Genomic DNA, 24,176 nt, shown 5'->3' with positions numbered 1-24,176 from the left:
TCTCAAGCTGTTTTGAGGGATGTTCAAAAAAATAATGCACTTTGTGACTTCAATAATAAATATGGCAGTGCCATGTTGGCATTTTTTTCCATAACTTCAGTTGATTGTTTCTGGGAAACCTTGTTACATTGTTTAATGCATCCAGCGGGGCATCACAACAGAATTAGGCATAATAATGTGTTGATTCCACAACTGTATATATCGATATCGGTTAATATCGGAATCTGTAATTAAGAGTTGGACAATATCGGAATATCGGATATCGGCAGAAAAGCCATTATCGGACATCCATCCATCCATTTCCTACCTCTTATTCCCTTTTGGGGACGCGGGGGGCGCTGGCGCCTAATTCAGCTACAATCGGGCGGAAGGCAGTGTACACCCTGGACAAGTCGCCACCTCATCGCAAGGCCAACACAGATAGACAGACAACATTCACACTCACATTCACACTAGGGACAATTTAGTGTTGCCAATCAACCTATCCCCAGGTGCATGGCTTTGGAAGTGGGAGGAAGCCGGAGTACCCGGAGGGAACCCACGCATTCACGGAGAGAACATGCAAACTCCACACAGATTGAACCCCAGACTACTCAGGACCTTTGTATTGTGTGGCAGACGCACTAACCCCTCTACCACCGTGAAGCCATTATCGGACATGTCTACTTTAAATGCATTCGATATTATGACTCCTTTATCTTTAGTTGCGTAGCCAACATTCGTCCGTTTATCCATTTTGTGCTGACACACATTGTCTGCTTGTAAGCCGTGATTGTGTACTGCCGAACACGCTACACGGTGACGGCGGGTCGGGGACCGGTACTTTTTCGAGACGGTATTGTACCAGATATAATACATTAGTATCGCGGTACTATACTATACCGTACGTAAGTAGTAAAACCTTAAAGTCACATCTTAAGTGCACAGGAAGCCAGTGCAGGTGAGCCAGTATAAGCGTAATATGATCAAACTTAGTTTATTAGTGATTCCTAAAGCCCAAAAAAAGTCTGCGGGCTATAGAGCGTTTTCCGTTCGGGCTCCAGTACTCTGGAATGCCCTCCCGGTAACAGTTCGAGATGCTACCTCAGTAGAAGCATTTAAGTCTCACCTTAAAACTCATCTGTATACTCTAGCCTTTAAATAGACCTCCTTTTTAGACCAGTTGATCTGCCGCTTCTTTTCTTTTTCTCCTCGTCCCCCCTCCCTTGTGGAGGGGGTCCGGTCCGATGACCATGGATGAAGTACTGGCTGTCCAGAATCGAGACCCAGGATGGACCGCTCGTCGGGACCCAGGATGGACCGCTCGCCTGTGTATCAGTTGGGGACATCTCTACGCTGCTGATCCGCCTCCGCTTGGGATGGTTTTCTGTGGACGGGACTCTCGCTGCTGTCTAGGATCCGCTTTGAACTGAACTCTCGCGGCTGTGTTGGAGCCACTATGGATTGAACTTTCACAGTATCATTTTAGACCCGCTCGACATCCATTGCTTTCGGTCCCCTAGAGTGGGGTGGGGTGGGGGGGGTGGGGGGGGTGCCCACATCTGGGGTCCTCTCCAAGGTTTCTCATCGTCAGCATTGTCACTGGCGTCCCACTGGATGTGAATTCTCCCTGCCCACTGGGTGTGAGTTTTCCTTGCCCTTTTGTGGGTTCTTTCGAGGATGTTGTAGTCGTAATGATTTGTGCAGTCCTTTGAGACAATTGTGATTTAGGGCTATATAAATAAACATGGATTGATTGATTGATGAAACTTTCTTGTTCTTGTCAAAAGTCTAGCAGCCGCATTTTGTACCAACTGTAATCGTTTAATGCTAGACATGGGGAGACCCGAAAATAATACGTCACAGTAATCGAGACGAGATGTAACAAACGCATGGATACTCAGCGTCTTTACGCTTCCTGTGCACTTAAGATGTGACTTTAAGGTTTTACTACTGACGTATAAAATACTACACGGTCTAGCTCCAGCCTATCTGGCCGATTGTATTGTACCATATGTCCCGGCAAGAAATCTGCGTTCAAAGGACTCCGGCTTATTAGTGATTCCCAAAGCCCAAAAAAAGTCTGCGGGCTATAGAGCGTTTTCCGTTCGGGCTCCAGTACTCAGTTCGAGATGCTACCTCAGTAGAAGCATTTAAGTCTCACCTTTATAACTCATTTGTATACTCCAGCCTTTAAATAGTCTTCCTTTTTAGACCAGTTGATCTGCCATGTCTTTTCTTTTTCTCCTATGTCCCACTCTCCCTTGTGGAGGGGGTCCGGTCCGATCCGGTGGCCATGGATGACGTACTGGCTGTCCAGAGTCGTGACCCAGGAATGACCGCCTGCCTCTGTATCGGCTTGGGGACATCCCTGCGCTGCTGATCCGCCTCCGCTTGGGATGGTTTCCTGCTGGCTCTGCTGTGAACAGGACTCTCGCTGCTGTGTTGGATCCGCTTTGGACTGGACTCTTGCGGCTGTGTTGGATCCATTATGGATTGAAGTTTCACAGTATCATGTTAGACCCGCTCGACATCCGTTGCTTTTGTCCTCTCCAAGGTTCTCATAGTCATCATTGGGTCATCATTGTCACCGACGTCCCACTGGGTGTGAGTTTTCCTTGCCCTTATGTGGGCCTACCGAGGATGTGGTAGTGGTTTGTGTTGTGGTTTGTGCAGCCCTTTGAGACACTAGTGATTTAGGGGCTATATAAGTAAACATTGATTGATTGATTGATCGAACCCTATTGTGGAGTCGACGCCAGGGGCCCTTGTGCTCTCACCACCCAAGACAAAGACCCACAAGCTGGTTCCTAATCACAATTGCCACTGTTAAACTCCTTGAATAACAGGATTATTTTCTCCAAGATTTGCACCAGCAAATGTTTCTTTGGAAGTACTGCCGACGCCTTTGCCGTGTCCTTTGTGACTGATGGCTTTGCTAAAGTGCTGTGAAGAGAAACATTGGTTTGCTGCGTCTTTGATTCATGGCTCGTGTGTGTGGGGGGGAATTTGCATAGCAGGCAGACTCCGGGCGGATCTCGGCTCTCGTTAGCCGGGTGGCGAGATACTTCATCATTATCGCCATCAGACTCGCCCTTCTCTCGCCGCCATTCTGCCCTTGCTGGTGATCTTCCACTGGGATAAAACCCTTGCGGAAAAATGAAAAGATGTGATGGGATCCAGTGCGAAACCGAAAGAGAATACAACCGAGCAGGGTCTTGTTTGGAGTGGACTATTTTCCAAGCAACAACCCACATAAAACCAGTGAAGTTGTCACGTTGTGTAAATGGTAAATAAAAACAGAATACAATGATTTGCTACTCTTTTTCAGCCTATATTTAATTTTATAAACTGCAAAGACAAGATACTTAACGTTCCACCAGAGAAACTTTGTTATTTTTTGCATATTTTAGCTCATTTGGATTTTCATGCCTGCAACATGTTTCAAAAAAGCGGGCACGAGTGGCAAAAAAGACTGAGAATGTTGAGGAATGCTCATCAAACACTTATTTGGAACATTGCACATGTGAGCAGGCTAATTCGGAACAAATGGGTGCCATGATTGGATGTAAAAGCAGCTTCCATTAAAGGCCTAATGAAACCCACTACTACCCACCACGCAGTCTGATAGTTTATATGTCAATGATGAAATATTAACATTGCAACACATGCCAATACGGCCGGTTTAGTTGACTAAATTGCAATTTTAAATTTCCAGCGGAGTTTCTTGTTGAAAACATCGCGGAATGATGACGCGTGCGCGTGACGTCAAGGACTGTCAGGAAATATTAGCTCAGCACCAGTTACGGCTAAAAGTCGTCTCTTACCGGAGACATCATTGGATTATTCGGCCTCCTGCAGTAGCTGTTTAAAAGGTAGCTGTGAGCTTGGCTCCTCGGCTTCTCTCTGAGACACTCACTGCGTGTTCACCGCAGCCATCCGACCTCGAGGTATGTCTTTACAATCTCACTAAAACACTATTAAAACAATAAGCAGATAAGGGATCTTCCAGAATTATCCTAGTAAATGTGTCTAATTACATCTGAAACGCTCACACTTCCGCCGCCCGGAGCCGTCGCTTTTTATTTGATTTTATTATTATTTTTTTTCTAGTCCTGCGCTATCAATATCATCATCCAAAAATCTTTCATCCTCGCTCAAATTAATGGGGAAATTGTCATTTTCTCGGTCCGAATAGCTCTTGCTGCTGGAGGCTCCCATTATAAACAATGTGAGGACGTGAGGAGCCCTCACTCTTGTGATGTCATCGTCTGTGACTTCCGGTAAATGCGAGGCTTTTTTATCAGCACCAAAAGTTGCGAACTTTATCGTCGATGTTCTCTACTAAATCCTTTCAGCAAAAATTTGGCAATATCGCGAAATGATCAAGTATGACAAATAGAATGGACCTGCTATCCCCGTTTGAATAGTAGGCCTTTAAATGCTCAGTCATTCACAAACAAGGACGGGGCGAGGGTCACCACTTTGTTAACAAATGCGTGAGCAAATTGTTTAAGAACAAAATCTCTCAATGATCTGTTGCAAGGAATTTGAGGGTTTCACCATCTATGGTCCGTATTATCGTCAAAAGGTTCAGAGAATCTGGAGAAATCACTTCACGTAAGCGATGATATTTCGGACCTTGGATCCTTCAGGCTGTACTGCAGTAAAAAGCAACATCGGTGTGTAAAGGATTTCACCACATGGGCTCAGGAACACTTCAGAAAACCACTGTCAGTAATTACAGTTGGTCGCTACATCTGTAAGTGCAAGTTAAAACTGTACTATGCAAAGCCAAAGCCATTCATCAACAACACCCAGAAACGCCGGCAGCTCCAGCTCATCTATAATGGACTGATGCAAATTTTAAAAGTTGTCTGTGGTCTGACAAGTCCACATTTCAAATTGTTTTAGGAAACTATGGATGTTGTGTCATCCGGAACTAAGAGGAAAGGAACCGTCCGGATTGTTTTAGGCGCAAAGTTGAAAAGCCAGCATCTGTGATAGTATGGGGGTGTATTAGTGCGCAAGGCATGGGTAACTTACACATCTGTGAAGGCACCATTAATCCTGAAAGGTACATACAGGTTTTGGAGCAACATATGTTCGCCTTCCAAGCAACGTTATCATGGATGCCCCTGCTTATTTCAGCAAGACAATGCCAAGCCACGTTTTACCACAGTATGGCTTCATAGTAAAAGAGTGTGGGTAATAGACTGGCCTGCATGTAGTCCAGACCTGTCTCTCATTGAAAATCAGTGGTGCAATATGAAGCCTAAAATACCACAACGGAGACCCCGGACTGTTGAACAACTTAAGCTGTACATCAAGCAACAATGGGAAAGAATTCCACCTGAAAAGCTTCAAACATTGGTCTCCTCATTTCCCAAACGTTTACTGAGTGTTTTTAAAAGGAAAGGCCATGTAACACAGTGGTAAAAATGCCGCTGTGATAACTTTTTTGCAATGTGTTGCTGCCATTAAATTCTAAGTTAATAATCATTTGCAAAAAAAAAAAAAAGATTAGCCAGTTCGAACATTAAATATCTTGTCTTTGCAGTCTATTCAATTGAATATATGTTGAAAAGGATTTGCAAACCCCAAAGGGAATAAGCGGTAGAAAATGGATGGATGGATATATTCTGTTTTTATTTACGAATTACACAACGCGACAACTTCACTGGGTTTTGGCTTTTGTAGTTCTTCTGCATTAGTGTTTATAATACCAATATCACTAATACTTGGTCAATATTCAAGTCACAAAATGTAAACAGAGTTTTGTTAGCACTTTTTGAATGGTTATATTTGGGGTTTTATGGGTGGAATTGAGGACCTCCTACTTTTATTTACTATTTAGAATGCTTTAAAAACGAGAAACATGTGTTCTTGTTTTAGATAAAGATTGTTATCGAAATGCAAAATTCCCCCAAAAAGTGCAGCTCCCCTTTAAAAATGAGAGATACAAAAAATCAAACCCTGCTACCAGAATACCGTATCGACAGGAAAATCCACACAGGCGTCTATAATGAAAGGACAAGCGAAAAAGCCCCAAGAACCCACATATGGCTCTCTTGGTTTCTGTCAGCCATGCATATGTTCCTTTTTGACTGTACTTGAATGTATAATAGACTGTATTTATATCATTCACATGTGAATAATGCTGTATAATAGACTGTATTTATATCATTCACATGTGAATAATGCTGTATAATAGACTGTATTTATATCATTCACATGTGAATAATGTTGTATAATAGACTGTATTTATATTATTCACATGTGAATAATGCTGTATAATAGACTGTATTCATATTATTCCCCAGGAGGTGATCAAGGGTGATGGGTCAAATGGAAAAAATAATTTTGCCACACCTAGTGTGGGTTAATGACAATCACTGATTTTTTAACATTAACTTAACATGTGAATAAATGCTGTATTTATATTATTCACATGTGAATATTATAAATATATTACAGTATATACATACAGTATAAATATAAATACAGTCTATTACAGTGGTTCTCAACCTTTTTTCAGTGATGACCCCCTGTGAACATGTTTTTAATTCAAGTATCCCCTAATCAGAGCAAAGCATTTTTGGTTGAAAAAAAGAGATAAAGAAGTAAAATACAGCACTATGTCATCAGTTTCTGATTTATTCAATTGTATAACAGTGCAAAATATTGCTCATTTGTAGTGGTTTTTCTTGAACTATTTGGAAAAAAAGATATAAAAATAACTAAAAACGTGTTAAAAAAAAAGAAGAAGTGATTCAATTATAGATAAAGATTTCTACACATAGAAGTAATCATCAACTTAAAGTGCCCTCTTTGGGGATTGTAATAGAGATCCATCTGGATTCATGAACTTAATTCTAAACATTTCTTCACAAAAAATGAAATCTTTAACATCAATATGGAACATGTCCACAAAAAATCTAGCTATCAACACTGAATATTGCATTGTTGCATTTGTTTTCACAGTATTATTCAATAAATATATTTATGAAGGATTTTTGAGTTATTGCTATTTTTAGAATATTTTTTTTAAATCTCACGTACCCCTTGGCATACCTTCAAGTACCCCCAGGGGTACACGTACCCCCATTTGAGAACCACTGTTTATTATATAGCATTATTCACATGTGAATAATGCTGTATAATAGACTGTATTTATATTATTCACATGTGAATAATGCTGTATAATAGACTGTATTTATATTATTCACATGTGAATAATGCTGTATAATAGACTGTATTTATATTATTCACATGTGAATACTGCTGTATAATAGACTGTATTTATATTTTTCACATGTGAATAATGCTGTACAATAGACTGTATTTATATTATTCACATGTGAATAATGCTGTATAATAGTGTATTTATATTATTACATGTGAATAATGCTGTATAATAGACTGTATTTATATTATTCCATGTGAATAATGCTGTATTAGAGACTGTATTTATATTACTCACATGTGAATAATAGACTGTATTTGTGTCATTCACATGTGAATAATATTAATACATTACAGTATAAATACATACAGTATAAATATAAATACAGTCTGTTATATAATAGTCTATAAACAGAGTATTGTTAGCACTTTTTGAATGGTTATTTTGGGGGCTTTATGGGTGGAATTGAGGACCTCCTACTTTTATTTACTATTTAGAATGCAATAAAAACAACAAACATGTGTTCTTGTCTTAGATAAGGATTGTTATCAAAATGCAAAATTCCCCCCCTAAAAGTGCAGTTCACCTTTAAAAATGAAAGATACAAAAAATCAAACCCTACTACCAGAATCTACAGCATTATTCTAATGTGAATAATGCTGTATAATAGACGGTATTTATATGATTCACATGTGAATATGGACTGTATTTATATATTTCACATGGGAATAATATAATGACAGTATATATACTTACAGCATAAAGATAAATATAGTCTAATATATAATAGTCTATTATACAGCATTATTCACATGTGAACAATGCTGTATAATAGACTATTTCTATTATTCACATGCGATTAATACTATATAATAGACTGCATTTATATTATACACATGTGAGTAATTCTGTACTGTATTTATATCATTCACATGTGAATATTAGACTGTATTTGAACTATTCACATGTGAATAATGTACATATATTACAGTATATACTGTATACATACAGTATAAACATAAATAGAGTATATTAATTTAATAATACAGTCTATTATTCAGCATTATTCACATGTGAATAATGCTGTATAATAGACTATTTATATTTTTCGCATGTGAATAATATTAAATACATTACAGTATATATACATACAGTATACATGTAAATACACTCTGTAGTGTTTATTGTGAGCGAACTGTGCTGCTGAATTTCCCTCAGGGATCAATAAAGTACTCTCTATTCTATTCTATTCTAATTTTTATCTAAAAAAAAAAAGGCATCTGAATTTACCAAACTCTTCCAAAAGACTCTGAGCAACTGACCCAAGGTTAACATGGAAGATTTTATTGCGAAGGAAACCTTGCCTCCGCCATTGTATGTGGGCGTGGCCTGGAGCCAAACTAAATATCAGAGGTGGGTAGTAACGCGCTACATTTACTCCGTTACATATACTTGAGTAACTTTTGGGATAAATTGTACTTCTAAGAGTAGTTTTTTTGCAACATACTTTTACTTTTACTTGAGTATATTTATAGAGAAGAAACGCTACTTTTACTCCGTTCCATTTATCTACATTCAGCTCGCTACTCGCTACTTTTTTTATCGATCTGTTAATGTTTGTTTTGGTTTAGGACAGACCTTCAAAGTAGGATCCACGCATGCCTGTGTTTCACCAATCAAATGCAGCCACTGGTGACGTTGGACCAATCAAACAGAGCCAGGCGGTCACATGACCCGACTTAAACAAGTTGAACAACTTATTAGGGTGTTACCATTTAGTGGTCAATTGTACGGAATATGTACTATACTGTGAAATCTCCTAATACAAGTTTTAATCAATCAATCAAAAGTGTAATGGAAAAAAGATGCTTTTAATTTCAACCGTACTTCCCGTCAAAAGCCTAAAGACTGATCGCACAGTTCCTGTCTTCACAATAAAAGTGCCGCTCCATCGCGCCTGCGCTAACAAAATAAAAGTCTCCTAAAGCCAGAGCAAACAAGCTAGCAAGCTACGGAGTTTGCCGCCAATGTATTTCTTGTAAAGTGTATAAAAACGAATATGGAGGCTGGACAAATAAGATGCCAAAAACCAACTACTTTCATGTGGTATTAGACAGAATAGAGGAACTTTTTTTCTCCTCCATTTGAAAACGTGGACGTTATCAGCACTACTGTCTGATTCCAATCAATGCAAGTCATCAGAATCAGGTATATATATATATATATATATATATATATACACACACACATATATATATATATATATATATATATATATATATATATATATATATATATATATATATATACACACATATATATAAATATATATATATATATATATATATATATATATATATATATATATATATATATAGGGTGTGTGTATGTATATGATATGTGTGTGTATGTATATATGAGGTAGATCACCTTGACTTGGTCATTTATTAAGTAATTGATAAACGTTGACAACATTATTGGGGTGTTACTATTTAGTGGTCAATTGTACAGAATATGTACTGTACTGTGCTATCTACTAATACAAGTTTCAATCAATCAATCAATCAATCAATGCCTACTGAGCCTATGGTGCTGTTAAGTTATTGTGGCTCAATGTGCTTTGTTTTATTTTAATGTATTATTACTTCATACATATTATTGTTTTAGTTGCTTAAGAGATATTCCTGGCTCTGAATTTGCTCATTGCTATTTTTATGTTTTTGTGCATTATTTGTTGCCGTAATCATTAAACAATCAGGTTACTCATCAGTTACTCAGTACTTCAGTAGTTTTTTCGCAACTTACTTTTTACTTTTACTTAATATTTGGGTGACTAATCTTTACTTTTACTTGAATAATACATCTCTAAAGTAACAGTATTCTTACTTGAGTACAACATTTCTGGCTACTCTACCCACCTCTGCTTAAAGGCCTATGGAAATGAGACTTTCTTATTCAAACGGGGATAGCAGGTCCATATTATGTGTCATACTTGATAATTTCGCGATATTGCCATATTTTTGCTGAAAGGATTTAGTAGAGAACATCCGCGATAAAGTTCAAACTTTCGGTGCTAAGAGAAAAGCCATGCCTCTACAGGAAGTCGCAGACGATGACGTCACATGTTTGATGGCTCCTCACATATTCACATTGTTTATAATGGGAGCCTCCAACAAAAATTGCTTTTCGTACCGAGAAAACAAAAATTTCCACATTAATTTGAGCGAGGATGAAAGATTCGTAGTTGAGGATATTGATAGCGACGGACAAGAAAAAAAAAAAAAAAACGCGATTGGAACGGATTCTAACGTTTTTAGACACATTTACTAGGATAATTCTGGGAAATCCCTTATCTTTCTATTGTGTTGCTAGTGTTTTAGTGAGTTAAATAGTACCTGATAGTCGGAGGTGTACGTCCACGGGTGTCTTGACGCGGAAACGTCTCAGGGGAGTCGACGGCAGCTGTGGACGGCATAAGCTCAGCTTTTCTCCGGTAAGAACTGAATTTTTAACCACAAATTTCTCACCGAAACCAGTTGGTTGACATTCTGTCTTGATCCATGTTGGCTTGACCGCTCTCTGATCCATAGTAACGTTTCACCTCCAGGAATTTCAAACAAGGAATCACCGTGTGTTTGTGTGGCTAAAGGCTAAAGCTTCCCAACTCCATCTTTCTACTGTGACTTCTCCAATATTAATTGAACAAATTGCAAAAGATTCAGCAACACAGATCTCCAAAATACTGTGTAATTATGCCGTTTAAGCAGACGACTTTTAGCTGTGTGTGTGTGCAGCGCTAATATTTCCTAAAAACCCGTGACGTCTTGTGTAGAACTCATCATTACACGACGTTTCCAAGACGAAACTCCCGGGAAATTTAAAATTGTAATTTAGTAAACTAAAAAGCCCGTATTGGCATGTGTTGTACTGTTAATATTTCATCATTGATATATAAAGTAACAGACTGGGTAGTAGTGGGTTTCAGTAGGCCTTTAATATTACATTTCGGCTCCGCAAACCCAGCTCTTGGTCATCATTGGTACTCAATTTCAAAGTTTCGTTTTCGGGCCCCGAAAGATGTAACAATTTTCTCCGGACTCGATGCGCCTGCAAAAAAATGGGTGAGCTGGTTAAGGGCCTCATAAATGCGATGAAAGCGGCGAGAGAGATGAACAAAGTAGGTCCAATTATGAGCCTCTTTAACTCTCGGGGCACAAACAGAAGGTGACCACTGTTTCATGAAACTACTTCAAAATAAAACCCCTCGCACCCGGCCGGCGAGCACATTGCAGAATGATACTTTTACAGGCACTGATGGGAAAACAAGACTTATGGTGACTTTTTATTTATTTTTTTGCTGGCAAATTCAATGATTTTGTTTGACTTTTGGAGTTTCGACGTGGTGTCGGATTCCTCTCCCCTCCCCCCAGCCCCCTCCCATCTCTCCTCCTGACAGCCTTGCTGCAGTGCTTTCAGGGACATGCTTGTTGTTGGAGGACATGCTGACGAGTGTCGATCGATACCGACTCCCAAACCTTTGTGTGTGTGTGTGTGTGTGTGTGTGTGTGTGTGTGTGTGTGTGTGTGTGTGTGTGGGCGAAGTTGTGGGAACAACAAAGCACCGAGCAGACACAAGATTAGGTACTGTTGCATGTTGTAACTCAATACTAGAGATGTTCAAGACAAATCGGCTTTCAAAGAGTGCGTGTAAACAACGACAATGTATCCCATCTCCTAGATCAGGGGTGCCCACTACGTTGATCGCGAGCTACCGGTCGATCGCGGAGGGTGTATCAGTCGATCGCCAGCCAGGCTTTTATAAAAATAGACCTAAAAATTAGCGATCATCAATCTTCACCAAGACGTCACTTGATTGACATTCACGGCACCAGAGGGTCTTGTGAGATGACACTATAGCGTCAATAGCGTATCTAGTCGATACTACTATGATTACATTGATATTTCGTATCATCACAAAAATATATTTTATTTTTTAATGTTTATAAAGTCATGAAATATGTCCCTGGACGCATGGGGACTTTGAATATTACCAATGTAGCGACTTCTATGTCGCTAATCCTCGCCTCCATGGCGACAAATAAAGTCGGTTTCTTTCAAGTATTATTATCACTGCAGGACGAGGAATAGCTCAACATGCTTCACGACACACCGTAGGAGGATACAATAGCTCACCGGCGTCATAACAAACAAACACAATGGGTGGATCTACACCTGACATCCACTGTAATGATACCAAGTAAAATAGCGTATCTGGTCGATACTACTATGATTACATTGCTATTTTTTATCATTACACAAATATTTTTTACTTTTTTATGTTTATAAAGTCAGGAAATATGTCCCTGGATGCATGAGGACTTTGAACATGACCAATGTAGCGACTTCTAAGTCACTAATCCTCAACTCCATGGCGACAAAGTAAGTTTCTATCAAGTAGTATTATCACTGCAGGACGAGGAATAGCTAAACATGCTTCACGACACACCGTAGGAGGTCACAATAGCTCACTGGCGTCACAATGTAAACAAACGCAATGGGTGGATCTACACCTGACATCCACTGCAATGATACCAAGTACAATAGCGTATCTAGTCGATACGACTATGATTACATTGATATTTTCTTATCATCACAAAAATATTTTTTCTTTTTTTATATTTATAAGGTCAGGAAATATGTCCCTGGACACATGGGGACTTTGAATATGACCAATGTAGCTACTTCTAAATCTCTAATCCAGGCCTCCATGGCGACAAATAAAGTAAATTTCTTACAAGTAGCATTATCACCGCAGGACGAGGAATATCTAAACATGCTTCACTACACACACCGTAGGAGGATACAATAGCTCACCGGCGTCACAATGTAAACAAACGCAATGGGTGGATCTACACCTGACATCCACTGTAATGTAATGTAATGTCCCGGCAAGAAATCTGCGTTCAAAGGACTCCGGCTTGTTAGTGATTCCCAAAGCCCAAAAAAAGTCTGCGGGCTATAGAGCGTTTTCCGTTCGGGCTCCAGTACTCTGGAATGCCCTCCCGGTAACAGTTCGAGATGCCACCTCAGTAGAAGCATTTAAGTCTCATCTTAAAACTCATTTGTATACTCTAGCCTTTAAAGAGACTCCCTTTTTAGACCAGTTGATCTGCCGTTTCTTTTCTTTTTCTTCTATGTCCCACTCTCCCTTGTGGAGAGGGTCCGGTCCGATCCGGTGGCCATGTACTGCTTGCCTGTGTATCGGCTGGGGACATCTTTGCGATGCTGATCCGCCTCCGCTTGGGATGGTTTCCTGCTGGCTCCGCTGTGAACGGGACTCTCGCTGCTGTGTTGGATCCGCTTTGGACTGGACTCTCGCGACTTTGTTGGATCCATTGTGGATTGAACTTTCACAGTATCATGTTAGACCCGCTCGACATCCATTGCTTTCCTCCTCTCCAAGGTTCTCATAGTCATCATTGTCACCGACGTCCCACTGGGTGTGAGTTTTCCTTGCCCTTATGTGGGCCTATCGAGGATGTCGTGGTGGTTTGTGCAGCCCTTTGAGACACTAGTGATTTAGGGCTATATAAGTAAACATTGATTGATTGATTGATTGAATGATACCAAGTGCAACAGTGTACCTAGTCGATACTACTATGATTACATTGATATTTTCTATCATCACAAAAATTATTTTTTTCTTTTTTTATGTTTATAAAGTCAGGATATATGTTCCTGGACACATGAAGACTTTGAATATGACCAATGTAGCGACTTCTAAGTCAATAATCCTCGCCTCCATGGCGACAAAGTAAGTTTATTTCAATTATTATTATCACCGCAGGACGAGGAATAGCTAAACATGCTTCACGACACACCGTAGGAGGATACAATAGCTTACGAGTGTCATAAAATAAACAAACACGATGGGTGGATCTACACCAGATATCCATCGTGATGATACAAAGTACAATAGCGTATCTAGTCAATACAACTATGATTACATTGATATTTTTTATCATCATAAAAATATTTTTTCTTTTTTTATATTTATAAAGTCAGGAAATATGTCCCTGGACGCATGGGGACTTGGAATATGACCAATGTAGCAACTTCTAAGGCACTAATCTTCGCCTCCATGGCGACAAATAAAGTCAGTTTCTTACAAGTAGTATTATCACCGCAGGACGAGGAATAGCTAAACATGCTTCACGACACACCGTAGGAGGTCACAATAGCTCACTGGCGTCACAATGTAAACAAACGCAATGGGTGGATCTACACCTGACATCCACTGCAATGATACCAAGTACAATAGCGTATCTAGTCGATACGACTATGATTACATTGATATTTTCTTATCATCACAAAAATATTTTTTCTTTTTTTATATTTATAAGGTCAGGAAATATGTCCCTGGACACATGGGGACTTTGAATATGACCAATGTAGCTACTTCTAAATCTCTAATCCAGGCCTCCATGGCGACAAATAAAGTACATTTCTTACAACTAGCATTATCACCGCAGGACGAGGAATATCTAAACATGCTTAACTACACACACCGTAGGAGGATACAATAGCTCACCGGCGTCACAATGTGAACAAATGCAATGGGTGGATCTACACCTGACATCCACTGTAATGATACCAAGTGCAATAGTGTACCTAGTCGATACTACTATAATCACATTGATATTTTTTATCATCACAAAATTTTTTTTCTTCTTTTTTTATGTTTATAAAGTCAGGATATATGTCCCTGGACACATGAAGAGTTTGAATATGACCAATGTAGCGACTTCTAAGTCAATAATCCTCGCCTCCATGGCGACAAAGTAAGTTTCTTTCAAGTATATTATCACCGCAGGACGAGGAATAGCTAAACATGCCTCACGACACACCGTAGGAGGTCACAATAGCTCACCAGTGTCATAAAATAAACAAACACAATGGGTGGATCTACACCAGACATCCATTGTGATGATACCAAGTACAATAGCGTATCTAGTCAATACAACTATGATTACATTGATATTTTTTATCATCATAAAAATATTTTTAATTTTTTTATATTTATAAGGTCAGGAAATATGTCCCTGGACGCATTGGGACTTTGAATATGACCCAGGTAGCGACTTCTAAATCATTAATCCAGGCTTCCATGGCGACAAATAAAGTCAGTTTCTTACAAGTGTTATTATCACCGTAGAACGAGGAATAGCTAAACATGCTTCACGACACACCGTAGGAGGATACAATAGTTCACCGGCGTCACAATGTAAACAAACGCAATGGGTGGATCTACACCTGACATCCACTGCAATGATACCAAGTACAATAGCGTATCTAGTCGATACGACTATGATTACATTGATATTTTCTTATCATCAGAAAAATATTTTTTCTTTTTTTATATTTATAAGGTCAGGAAATATGTCCCTGGACGCATGGGGACTTGGAATATGACCAATGTAGCGACTTCTAAGGCACTAATCTTCGCCTCCATGGCGACAAATAAAGTCAGTTTCTTACAAGTATTATTATCACCGCAGGACGAGGAATAGCTAAACATGCTTCACGACACACCGTAGGAGGATACAATAGCTCACCGGCGTCACAATGTAAACAAACGCAATGGGTGGATCTACACCTGACATCCACTGTAATGATACCAAGTGCAATAGTGTACCTAGTCGATACTACTATGATCACATTGATATTTTTTATCATCACAAAAATATTTTTTTTCTTTTTTTATGTCTATAAAGTCAGGATATATGTCCCTGGACAGATGAAGACTTTGAATATGACCAATGTAGCGACTTCTAAGTCAATAATCCTCGCCTCCATGGCGACAAAGTAAGTTTCTTTCAAGTACTATTATCACCGCAGGACGAGGAATAGCTAAACATGCCTCACGACACACCGTAGGAGGTCACAATAGCTCACTGGCGTCACAATGTAAACAAACGCAATGGGTGGATCTACACCTGACATCCATTGTAATGATACCAAGTACAGGAGCATATCTAGTCGATACCAGTATGATTACATCGATATTTTTTTTCCTTTGTTTTAAAATTCATGTTATGTTTATAAACTCTGGAAATATGTCCCTGGACACATGAGGACTTTGAATATGACCAATGTATGATCCTGGAACTACTTGGTAACTGATTGATATGCAAATGGGTGGCATCATCCAAAACTAATGTAAAGTATCCAAACAACAGAAGAATAATTTTAACAGAAGTGTAGATAGAAGATGCTAGAAGAGAAAGTAAGCAGATATTAACAAGTAGATTGATAATTAATTTTCTACCTTTTGTCCTGAATAATGTTGACAAAATAAAGTAAGTTTCTTACAAGTATCATCTCTGCAGGACGAGGAATAGCTAAACATGCTAAACACTACACACCAAAGGAGGATACCATAGCTCACCGTTAACAAGCTAACAAAAGATAGCGCTCCTGAATGTACACAAATGCCATGGTTGGATCTACACCTGACATCCACTGTAATGATACCAAGTACAAGATTGTATCTAGTCGATACTATTATGATTACATCATTATTTTTTAGCATCACAACATCATTTTTAATTATTTTCAATTATGTTTATAAACTCAGGAAATACATGGACACTTGAGTACCAATGTCAGATCCTGTAACTACTTGGTATCAGATCGATACCTAAATTTGTGGTATAGAAACTAATGTACAGTATCAAACAAAAGAAGAACAAGTTATTATTACATTTTAAAATAAGTGTAGATAGAACATGTTGAAACATGTTAACACTAAATGAACAAGTGGATTAAACTTTGTGGACCCCGTAAGTTTTTGCTGTCGTCCAGAATTCTGTTTCTGTTTACTTTGTAGTCAGTTCAGTTTTACTTTTGTTTTGCATAGCCATTGCCTTTTTCCTTTCCCTTTTGTTCATTTTTGGTTTAAGCATTAAATACCTTTTTACCTGCACACTGCCTCCCGCTGTGGTCTGCATATCGGGATCACAACAAACCGTCCTTGTCTCACCTGACACGTTCCGACTTTAACAAAGCGATTAACTACCTGCTGCCCCCTACTGACATGGAGTATTACTGTCATGATCCTCGGCCCGGACCATGTGTTGTTATATTCTGTTCGTTTTGGACTCCCTTAGTTCCTGTTTTTGTGCACCCTTGTTTGTTTTTAGTTACCATGGGTGCTTATTGTCTCCACCTGTCTCTGATTGGTGCTCGGGAAGCTCACATGTCTCTCGAGGACTAATCAGAGGGACTATTTAATCCTGCCTTTGCCAGTCAGTCGGCCTGGCTTCATTGTTTGCTATATGCAACCTGTTACGTTTGGTCTTCATGTTTCCTGGCTCATGATTCCTGCTCTAAGTTTTTTCCTTAGCTTCCCTTAAGATCGGTAAGCATCACTTTTCTTTTTTTGGTATTACGTATGGCTAGGCGATATATCGATATACTCAATATATGGCGGATTTGTCTGTGCGATATAGAAAATGACTATATCGTGATATTCGAGGATGGGTTCTGACGCAGTTGCTTTAAGCTGCGGGCATTACACTACGGGCTCTTCTCATTCTTTCTTGTCTCTGCTTCTCACAGACAGCAAGCGCACCTTCTTACATAAGTCACAAACGTGTACGCACTCTCGGAGCAGAGAAGTAGCAGCTTGGGTAACGTTAGATGGTGTGTGAGTAGTAATACGAGAGAAAGAAAGTGAAAATGCGGTAACAAATTAAGGAAGAATTAATTCACAAGAAAAACCATCGTCTGGCGGTGGTTTGGCTTCAAGCGGGAAGATGTCGAACAGACAACCGTAATTTGTCAAGAGAGGGGCAAAAGCGTTGCTACAAAAAGTAGCATTACTGCTAATATGTAGCATCATTTGAAAAGTCACCCGCTAGAGAATGAAGAGTGCTTGAAACTCCGCATGTCAACATCCTCCGCATGTCAACATCCCCAGCCACACCCACAAAATGCCGAAGCAACCATTTCCAAATCAACACCGTATGAAAAAAATAGTCAAAAACAGAAGGAGATAACGTCCGCAGGAACCTACCACATAGTGAAGGACGGACACTATTTGATTTCCTATTACGCAGCTCATTTTTATTTGACACTTATTAAAATATCTTGTGTGACATCATGCACAAAAGTGCACTTTATTTGTTTTAAACTATTGTAGTGGCGTTCTGTACAAAAAGTGCACTTTAATTTAGTGTTGTTTTGATATGTCATCTTAGTGACATCATGCACAAAAGAGCTTGTTTTAAAGTGTCTTCTGACAATCTTGCACTTTCTGTTTTGATATGACATGAATGTTTGTGCCACTGCTTAATAACTGTTTAATAAATACACTTTTGGTAAATTGACTTAGTTGTTATATCCCTCTCTGCATGGAAGTTTAAAATGAGCATATATTAATGCAGTATGAAGAAAAATGTTTTAATGTAGACACATAGAATCATCATACTGCTGTGATTACATGCATCAAGTGTTCATTCAAGGCTAAGGCAAAATATGGAGATATATATATATTGTGTATCTCGATATGGTCTAAATATATTGAGGTATTAAAAAAAGGCCAGACCCCCAGCCGTAGTACTACGCGTAACTTTTTGATGATCATGTTCCTACCTGCACGCCTTGTCCAGAGTGGTCCGTCTGCATCCCGGGAGAACGAACTCTGCAGTAAATTGTGACCCCCCCGCCCCCGCCGTAACAATTACGTAGATACCCTGCCGAGTTTTACACAGCACAGACACTAAGCAACGGCAGATTATTTGGAAAAAATATTTTTTGGGGACCAATTAGGTGAAGTTGCATAATTTCCTATGGCACACCAGACAATATCTCATGGCACACAAGGAAAAACATTGTCCTAGATCAGTGGTTCTCAACCTTTTTTCAGTGATGTACCCCCTGTGAACATTTTTATAATTCAAGTACCCCCTAATCAGAGCAAAGCATTTTTGGTTGAAAAAAGGAGATTAAGTAAAATACAGCACTATGTCATCAGTTTTTGATTTATTAAACTGTATAACAGTGCAAAATATTGCTCATTTGTAGTGGTCTTTCTTGAAATATTTGGGGAAAAAAAGATATAAAAATAACTAAAAACTTGTTGAAAAATAAACAAGTGATTCAATTATAAATAAAGATTTCTACACATAGAAGTAATCATCAACTTAAAGTGCCCTCTTTGGGGATTGTAATAGAGATCCATCTGGATTCATAAACTTAATTCTAAACATTTCTTGACAAAAAATGAAATTTTTAACATCAATATTTATGGAACATGTCCACAGAAAAACTAGCTGTCAACACTGAATATTGCATTGTTGCATTTCTTTTCACGGTTTATGAGCTTACATTCATATTTTTTTGAAGTATCATTCAATAAATATATTTATAAATGATTTTTTTGAATTATTGCTATTTTTAGAATATTTGTAAAAAAAAAAATATCACGTACCCCTTAGCATACCTTCAAGTACCCCCAGGGGTACGCGTACCCCCATTTGAGAACCACTGTCCTAGATGACATCATACTGGCAGGTGGCACCATCCCGGGGGATTATTACGGCAGCAAGGGCCACTGAGCCGGTGCAAGCTGCACGAGTGCTGTCGGGGCTGAGGAGCCGTGGTTCCGTCCTTGCATTGTGCACTGACTGCTCCGAAGTTCCATTCCGGCAGTATTTACCTTTGAGACCTGAACGCGTGAGGGCGGGAGTCACGTTGCCGGGACATTTCGGCGTGCGCTCATGTAACAGAGCTCATGTTTACAGCGGTTCATGCCCGGGGCGGGCGGGGGAGTCTTGGACAGCATCCAGAGCTATTTTCCTTCCATGAATATTTTACCATGGCATAAACAAAATGCAATTTCAGAGGCCGCCGTACAGGCGGGGCGGGCGAGATGCGCCGTGGCGCCGTGCCAGTCGGGTTACCGTCGACGGAAATCACGGAAGCGAACAAGCGAACAAACGAAAAGGCAGCTCCTGAAATCCGAAATGTAATTGCGGCGACGTGACTGGAAGTAGAGAGGAACAAGGGTGAGATGATGACTCAGGGATTACACCTCGTCCCCGTCTTAAATCCAGCCCTGGCCACTGGTGGAGTGTGACAGAGGGCGTATAAAAGCCAGCGGGACAATAAATCCCAAGTCCCTGCAGGGTCAAGGTGGTTTTTGTGGCATGGTGATTGTTTCCCTATATCCTTATTAGGTTCATTATTTAGGTCTGGAGCTGGGGTGTCCAAACTATTGCACACTGAAGAGTCAAAGGATGTGGGGGCCATTTTGAAAGGCGGTGTTTGTAAAGCTGATACAATATATCAGATCCGAATCAGAGAATAGTTTTTATTGCCATTTCCAGGGAGCGGGTTCACAAACTATCAATCAATGTTTACTTATATAGTCCTAAATCACTAGTGTCTCAAAGGGCTGCACAAACCACAACACAAACCACTACGACATCCTGGGTAGGCCCACATAAGTGCAAGGAAAACTCACAACCAGTGGGACGTCGGTGACAATGATGACTATGAGAACCTTGGCGAGGACCACATCTGTGGGCAACCCCCCCTTTAGGGCAGTGGTCCCCAACCACTGGGCCGCAGAAGATTTTTTTATTAACCTTCGTCTTGTGTTAGGGTCGGCACCGACCCGTTTTAGTTTTTAAATGCATAAAAACACCACATACATTTATTTTTTTTGCATCAAAGCTTTTTGACTTTGTCAGGAACCTCATTGTCAACAAAATAAAACATTTTAATATTTTCACTAAATTATAAAATGCTCTGGTAGAAATTATGCCCTTGGTGTTGTTAGGGTCGGTTTCGACCCAGTTCTAAAAATAAGATGATAAAGCAATGATAAGAGCCAAAACTGAACACACTGACAGCCAACTCCTCTCCCAATCATGTGAGCTTTAGTGGATTCCCATTTTACCTTGTTATCCTGTACAAAAACAAACAAAAGACGGACACTAAAAGTGTCACTTTTTGCCACTCTGATTTTGTTTTTTTATTAGTTTTGGAACTAGTAATCTATTTCTCTTGGTTTCATGTGCTTGATTGGTTGTTGTTTGTTTGATGTTGGATTTCTGTTGCTGAAAAAAACACTTTTTAGCCTTTTTCTTGAAGTAAATATATATGGGTCGAAATTGACCCGTAACACCATAGATGTTACTATAGTTAAAATTCTTAAAATGAAAAAATAAATAAAACACATTTATTTAAGAGATGTGTTCTAATACCCCTTAGTAATAGTTAGGTAACACAACAACCTTTTTTTATGTATATGATTCTCTTGAGGTTCGTTTTACCATTTTTAAAAATTGAAACCGAAGGGTATACTGACAAAAAAAGGCCCAATGGCCCAAATCAAAAATATGAAAACCAATATTTTCAAGGATAAGGAAGCCTAAAGACGTAACCAAGAGATGAGAAACAAATTGGATGATAGATCATTGTTTTTAGTGTATTTTACAGCTGATTTAAGACATGGGTCAAAACCGACCCGTTAACATAAGAGATGGTAACAGAAAGCTAACACAAGAGGAAGGTTAAAAAAAAAAAAAGTTTTTTGTTTTTTTATTAAATCATCATTAAAAACACAATATACACTAACAATTAGTGCACCAACCACAAAAACCTCCCTTTTTCATGACAAAAATGTCCCTTTTTCATGACAAAGAAGAAAAAAAAGAGGTCTACTATCAAAACGACTTTAAAAGTTGTACATAAGTGTTTTAATGAAGGCAACACATCATGTAATTTTCTATACAAGCCTACTATCAAAATAACTTTGAAAGTTGGACATAAGTGTTTTAATGAAGACAACTCATGGTGTAAGTTTCTATATTATCTATAATAGCCTACTATCAAAATGACGTTAAAAATCTAATATAAGTGTTATAATGAAGGCAACACATGACGTGTCTAAATTAGCTAAAATTGCCTACTATCAAAAGGACTTTAAGTCTTAAAGTGTTATAAGGAAGGAAACACATGACGTAAGTGTCTATATTAGTCTACTATCAAAATGACTTTAAAAGTCTTATACAAGTGTTATAATGAAGGCAACACATGACTCAAGTGTCTATATTAGCTATAATAACCTGATATCAAAATGACTTTAAATGTCTTATATAAGTGTCATAATGAAAGCAAAACATGACGTGTCTATATTAGCTATATTAGCCTACTATCAAAATTACTTTAAAAGTCTCAAGTGTTATAATTAAGACAACACATGACGTAAGTTTCTATATTAGCTATAATAGCCTACAATTAAAATGTTAAAAGTCTTATACAAGTGTTATAATGAAGGCAACACATGACGTGTCTATTAGCCTACTATCAAAATGACTTTAGAAATCTTATAAAAGTGTTAGAGTGAAGACAACACATGATGTAAGTGTCTATATTGGCTATATTAGCCTACTATCAAAACGACTTTAAAAGTCTTACATTAGTGCCATAATGAAGAACACATGATGCAGGTGTCTAAATTAGCTATAATAGCCTACTATCAAAATGACTACAAAAGTTTTATTTAAGTGTTATAGTGAAGACAACACTATCAAAATGACTATGTGTCGCAGGCTGACGCAAGTCTTTATTGACAGAAATGTTGAAATGTAATATTTATTTGACGCATTTTTACAACATTGGAGACCATTAGTAAATCAGAGGCTACTCAAAAGGTGAGATAACTCCTGGAAATTTCAGTTTTTTAATGGCCAAAGGCATAGATGTGTGTCTCCAAGTTAAAAGAAACGACAGGCTTTCTTCTTCTAATGGATTTATTACTATCTTTGACAAGCTAGGTAATGTTTGCTGTGGTCTGGAACAACATGGCACACAAACAACTATCTGAAATGCAGCCAATATTACACACAGACAATGTTTTTTGGTTGATTGATTGATTGAAACTTTTATTAGTAGATTGCACAGTACAGTACATATTCCATACAAATGACCACTTAATGGTAACACCCGAATAAGTTGTTCAACTTGTTTAAGTCGGGTCCACGTTAATCAATTAATTGTAGTGTCATGAGACACACAAATGTAAATTAAATACGTAGAGGACATAAGTAAAGGATAATAAATGAGTTCATACATACCTTCAAATGAGGCATAATGATGCAATATGTACATACAGCTAGCCTAAATAGCGTGTTAGCATTGATTAGCATTGAAAATGATGTCTACTGGCTGGCCTGCGAATGCCTCGGGATCCCCCGGGAAGAGCTGGACGAAGTGGCTGGGGAGCGGAAAGTCTGGGCTTCCCTGCTTAGGCTGCTGCCCCCGCGGCCCGACCTCGGATAAGCGGAAGAAGATGGATGGATGGATGGATGGATGGTTGACATTGCACTGACCAAACATTTCTGATATGCATTTCACACAAGTCAATAATATCAACATGTCAATAACATTCACGCACAGTATAAAACACTTGGTGGACAAAATGAGACAAAATGTGATGCGACAAACCAATGCGTCACAGTCCACACTGTGGTGAGTTCCAGGAGGAACAAATAGGACAAAACAATGTTCACATAATAGTCTCATCAGTGAAGCATACACACAAATAAAGAGTGGGCTTTTTAACAATTGGGAAGGTTTGTGTCATGTTTGTCCTCAGACAAAAAAATATATTGTAAAACAAAAAAAAAGTATTTTACCCACCTCTTGTTCCATTTTCAATCATTTTTTAAAAATGCTCCAGGGAGCCACTAGGGCTCACAAGCCGCAGGCTGCTGACCCCCGGGTTAGGGTGAACAAATCAAGTGCTCCTTTTCTCTTACTGGTGTTGTAAACCCTCATGTCAGTCATTTGGGACTCCTTCACTTTTTTTTAAAAGGAAAACGTTTTGTGTGCTATTTAGGAAAAAAAAAACACACATCAAACCCTGTTAGCCACCTGAAACGCCAGCATCGGTGTTTGAAAGCCTGAGAAGACGGCCGCAAAGAACGGTGTGCTCAAAC

The 24,176-nt window shown here is 38.9% G+C and overlaps 1 protein-coding gene across 18 annotated transcripts in view; it reads right to left on the bottom strand.

The window, feature by feature from the left end:
* The window catches only part of adgrb2 (adhesion G protein-coupled receptor B2), a 1,085,043-nt gene that overhangs the window by 466,638 nt on the left and 594,229 nt on the right, over positions 1 to 24,176 (bottom strand). The window lies entirely within an intron of this gene.

The sequence above is a fragment of the Nerophis ophidion genome, linkage group LG21, assembly GCF_033978795.1.
Source record: "Nerophis ophidion isolate RoL-2023_Sa linkage group LG21, RoL_Noph_v1.0, whole genome shotgun sequence".
NCBI classification, from domain to species: Eukaryota; Metazoa; Chordata; class Actinopteri; order Syngnathiformes; family Syngnathidae; genus Nerophis; species Nerophis ophidion.
This window is presented reverse-complemented; position numbering and strand designations above follow the sequence as displayed.